The sequence below is a fragment of the Ctenopharyngodon idella genome, chromosome 7, assembly GCF_019924925.1.
Source record: "Ctenopharyngodon idella isolate HZGC_01 chromosome 7, HZGC01, whole genome shotgun sequence".
Taxonomy (NCBI): domain Eukaryota; kingdom Metazoa; phylum Chordata; class Actinopteri; order Cypriniformes; family Xenocyprididae; genus Ctenopharyngodon; species Ctenopharyngodon idella.
The window spans coordinates 19,180,704-19,185,690 of record NC_067226.1 but is presented as its reverse complement, the minus strand read 5'-3'; the positions used below and the strand labels follow the sequence as shown (position 1 = coordinate 19,185,690).

At 38.3% G+C, this 4,987-nt stretch overlaps 1 long non-coding RNA gene across 1 annotated transcript; it reads left to right on the top strand.

Annotated features, from left to right (window-relative positions):
• The first annotated feature begins 142 nt into the window (after nt 1-142).
• LOC127515899 (uncharacterized) lies at nt 143-4,278 on the top strand. Its single transcript, XR_007930880.1, has 2 exons — nt 143-1,210; nt 1,519-4,278. It is a non-coding gene; the product is annotated as an uncharacterized LOC127515899 (long non-coding RNA).
• Nucleotides 4,279-4,987: the final 709 nt, after the last annotated feature.

Below are 4,987 nucleotides of genomic sequence, written 5' to 3'. Positions count from 1 at the left end.
GCATAGGAGCTGTCCGCTACGAGTGGTGCTGAAATTTCAGTCACAATGCTGCAGCTAGTGTCCAGTAGATCCAGTCATTACAGAAACGTCTGAAAGACGATTCATTTTAGACCTTTATCGATGAGTAAAATCTTTCATTACCTCCGTCATGTGGAAATTGTTGTATGTGGCAGTGCGTTTTCTGGTCTTTACAGCCTCCACACACTGAAGACTGCTTTTGTGCATCTGACCATTTCCTCAATAATTCAGAATTTCACATACGTTTAATAATTCATTCCTGCACTGGGATCCTGAGGTTAGTCTGGTAACCCTGCTGAAAACACCATCCTAAACCAGCCTAAAATTGTTTGCTGGTCTTAGCTGGTTTAAGTATGACCAAGCTGATAAACCATGGCACCTCAAGATCACGTCAATGGTGACACTTTTTTTTATTTTATTTTATTTTTAGGAAAAACCCTCAGTGATTTGTGTAGTAGCCAAAGCATCAAATCTAGCAACGCTGATTTGTAAACAATCCGATTTGTTTATAGACCAAATGCGTGGTCTTTGTAAATCCAGCTCGTCAGAGTAAACATGTAAACATGGTTTATGTTCATCAAAGCCCAACCAATTCTTTACATTTGCCAAACGTATGAAGTGGGTAAGAGCCCAGCGCTCCATGGTAATTCATTTTTGGCGTGCGGTTTAATCGGAAACAGCACAGATTGGCGAGTCGTGACTGCTAAAGTGAGTAATGCGCGTCGGCTGCGTCAGTAGGGGCAAAGCGCTGGGTGCCGGAGACAGATGGAGGGAATCGTGACTGACTGGAAACTTCCACAAATGAAACCACAACCTCATCATGTCTCCACGATAGCGCTATCTGTTAAGACTGGACTTAAATGTTAGGATCTCGCTGTTCTCCCCTGTCACTTTCAGTCCTGACCTTGGAATCCGGAGGCAATTCTTCACATTCAGAGAAAAGCGACTTTGAGCTCTCTGGTTAGAGAGTTTATGTGTGCGACTGTGCGTGTGCATGTGTGCTCGTGCTTGTGAGGATGAGGTTATTTTATGGTTTTGTGTGTGTGTGTGTGTGCGTGCGTGCGTGAGATGTGTGGGGTATCCAAATATAGCCAGACTCAGAGAATGATGTTCATTATTTTATGAGACAAGGAAAGGAGGAAGCTTTGGTGACTACAGACCTATAGTACACAAGGATCTTGAGGAACTTGTGGTAAGTGTCCAGCTATCATTTTGATATTTCTCGGCGGTGGTGGTGCTTATTATTTGATATGGATAGATGCATTTTGTATTTGAATGGATCATTCCAGATGCTTTGAGTTAATACTCTTAGATTAACACCCGGTAAACAACCGAAACCTGTATAACATAACACTTCTATTATCAGATTTGTGATGGGAACGACAGGATGACACATTCGGATTAAGAAAACGCGCTTTGCAACAATGAAGCAAATTTATTAAATGCATTTCGCACACCGGTGGAGAATTAGTTTTCTATATTTTTCCTTTTTTCAAAAAGGGGGGTCCCTGTGTGAGAAGAGCACGGATTGGTCGAATGACGAGTTTTCGTATGCTCCAATGAAATCCTTCACTGCTCTCTATTTACTGTGAGCTGGAGCGCAGTAATTCCCCTCCTTCAACAGATCTATCGACTGACAGGAGTAGATCAGCTTTTTGCTTAACCACATCACGAACAGGAGAATATGTACAGTATGGCCATAGGAACGGCATCAGAGCACGGATAAAATGACGGTGCACGGGCTCGGATGGAAAGGGAGTCGTACACTAGAGCGGATTCTGTGCATTTCTCCGCGAATGTGTAGAATTGGAGTCTACTGCACACGGTCCGGCCATTGGCTACAACAACATGGACTGTCAGTAATTATGGACCGAGCCTGCAACTCAGATGCCACATTCAAAGCGTATGGAAAAGTCTTTCACGAATCTTTTTGCGGTCTGGGCTTGCTGTTCTCAACTATTAATGGGAAGCCCTTACCCCAAAAAGCATTTGCGGAGGGCACACACAGCGAATAATACAAGAAAGCTCTCTCTTACTTCTGCTCCTCTTGGACTATCATCATACTCATTGCCAGAATGGCACACGCTGCAATTCTCATGAGTTATTATGTGATTTTTATTTATTAATTTATTTTTTACTGGGGGAAAAAAATACTATTTTCCTTCTGGCACACCCTTTCAGTATCAAGTGACTCCAACCGCGCCTTATCAATTTAACATGTGATTTAATTCTGAATTTAAAACAAAATAAGGGTTGGGGACTGCATGCCTACTATAACTAATATAAACGATGCGATGCTTGACGGTTTTATCATGTGAATAAACAACTGAATTAAAGCACAAATGCAATAAAAAGAATATTACATCTGGATCGTGACATCTTATTTGGAGTTTTGCAGGGACGCAGCTGACGCGCGCGCAGGTGCTGTTGCATACAGCTCGTGGAACATCAAGTGTGTTTGCAGAGTTACCATACAATTTCTAAACACGACTCGTGGCACTCCAATGAGTTTACATGGAAATATAGGCTAGTCAACAGTGAACGTTGGATGGACGGACCGATCCTTGAATAACTCCTTGCTATAACACGTGTTAGGTGCTCACTATATGTTAAAATGTTTGCTTAGAATCAAAACGTTAGGCTACTAGTGTCACGTGCCCTTACCTGTGCTCAAAAATGACATAAGGCTTGTTCACACTTACCTCGTTATAGACAGATTAATTGCATACAAGATAAGGTAAACTAATCTTCATAAGGGAGCCTTCATAATCCACTCAAACTTCTTAACATCCACACTTCATCAGGCAGCACAGTGTATACACTCTCTTAATTAACTTTTAAGAAAAAAAAGATCATCATCATCATGGCATGGTATGAGACTTGAGCACAGTTTCTGATAATATAATGTGCTACTGTAAAGACGCAAAACAATAGGTGTGCTGTAGCAGTGCTGTAAGCATGTAAATGCATTACTGAAAAAGCAGTTAACCACAACAGTATCATTAAGTTTTAAAGAGAAGTTTTTAAGTTTTATGCTGCATGTCCTCCTCCATTATTCTTTGAGATATGATTATGCATTTTGAAAATACTGGATAATAGGTGACATTGTTTGTGAGAATATTTGTTTTATTGTTTCAAAACATGCAATGTAATGCTTGACGTTGTTTAGTTTGAAGGATCAAAGACACCGTTGATTAAACCAATCGCCTTCATTGTATTAACTCAAATTTTTTAATTTCAATGAACTCAAAATTTTAAGGCAACCAGATAACTTACTTTTTTAAGTTAAACCAACAGTTTTTTTTTTACAGTGTAGATTTACGATTACAGTAAAATGGAGTATTTGACTGGGTGTCAACATTATGTGGTTTTCAAAAAATAAAAAGAATTATTTGATATATACAAATTCATGAGTCATAAGTGTGTATGCGTGTGTAGGTGAAACAGCACTTTCCTTAATTTTTCTCTGGTCTCTACTTGTCATAGTCAACAGAAATGTCCTAACAAAAACTTTTTTGTTTGTTTGTTTTTTACTCCAGAGTAGTTTATGACAAATTTTTGTTCAGGTTTCCTCACGTTCTTGTTCCATTTCTTTTTCTAGTCCCGTCCTCTAATCAAGCAGAAACGATTAAAGCAATTCACGTTGTCTTGTAAAGTAAGGCATTTTAAATAAAACTAATGTATAACAACAATGCATGTTAATTTGTGTACAGGTTATTCCAGCTCCAAGGTCTGAGCTAAAACAGAGAGAAGCAGACAGACACACACACACACACACACACACACACACACACACACAGACAGAGAGAGAGAGGGAGAGAGAGAGGGATGGGAATCCGAATCAACAGATCAGGAGAGCCCATGCCTAAATAACAGATGCCAGGCACGTAAATAATGACATTTGTGTGTGTTTTCTCAAATGCTTGTTATTATGTCATTGATTTTATAGCTACTGCACCAACTATGTAGCATTTATGGATTGTTTTTTTGTTTGTCTTCTTTTTACAATGCTGTAGATTGGAACCAGGTGCACTGATTGCATATTTAGTTTGAATGTTCAGAATTACAGATCTGTAAGCTTTTGGAATTGTTCCTTTTTATGCTTTTAACTAAAATATGACGTGAGGTTGACTCCCGTCCTCTGACTCAGTTTAAGAGGTGATGCGCTCATATCGTAACCACTCTAAATCACATGTACAAACAGTGGATTGTTATTTTGTATTAATTCATCAATGAGAAAATAAATGTTTACAGCTACAAGTGATGTTTTCATTCTCATTCATTTTTGCAGTGTGGTAAAATATCTAGACAGTCAAACTGATTGGTTTGTTTTGGTAAACACACCACGCATAAGGTTAAAAGCCCAGACGATTCTCATGTTGTGATATCCAGCCCAGCTAAACACATTTCTCTAAACAGATGTGAACCACTATAAATGATCAAGTCTTTCAGAGTGTTTTGCAAAAGATTTTTTTAATTTCAGATGCAACGTTTCAGTTGTCTGTGCATCAGTGCGTATCGCATTTGCCTTTCTATTGTTAGAGCTGTAAAATCTAATGATAAAATCTGCAAAGTAAATTATTATTCATGTAATATTAATAAAACAATATATTTAAAATGAATACGATGTATAAAGCCTTGATCCATACAAATTTACAGTCTTTTGCACCACACGCATGTTTGGGTGAATAATGCCTTTATACTGAGCTCTATTTATTTCCACATATTTGTTTTACATAGGAACATAAATAATTTATTTAAAAAACTACATAAACATTTTCTAATATGGTAGATGCTATTTAGACAGTAGTTTGTTTATTTTCATGTTTTCATTTGTGTTTTTATTTTCTATTCCAGCTATAGTCTTTGCATCAAGCATTTCAGTCAAAAGCGAAGCGAATACCTTGTTCTGAAAGCTTGCTTAACCGTAGGTTGACGTAACCCAGCATCTGTACACTCATCTCCTATA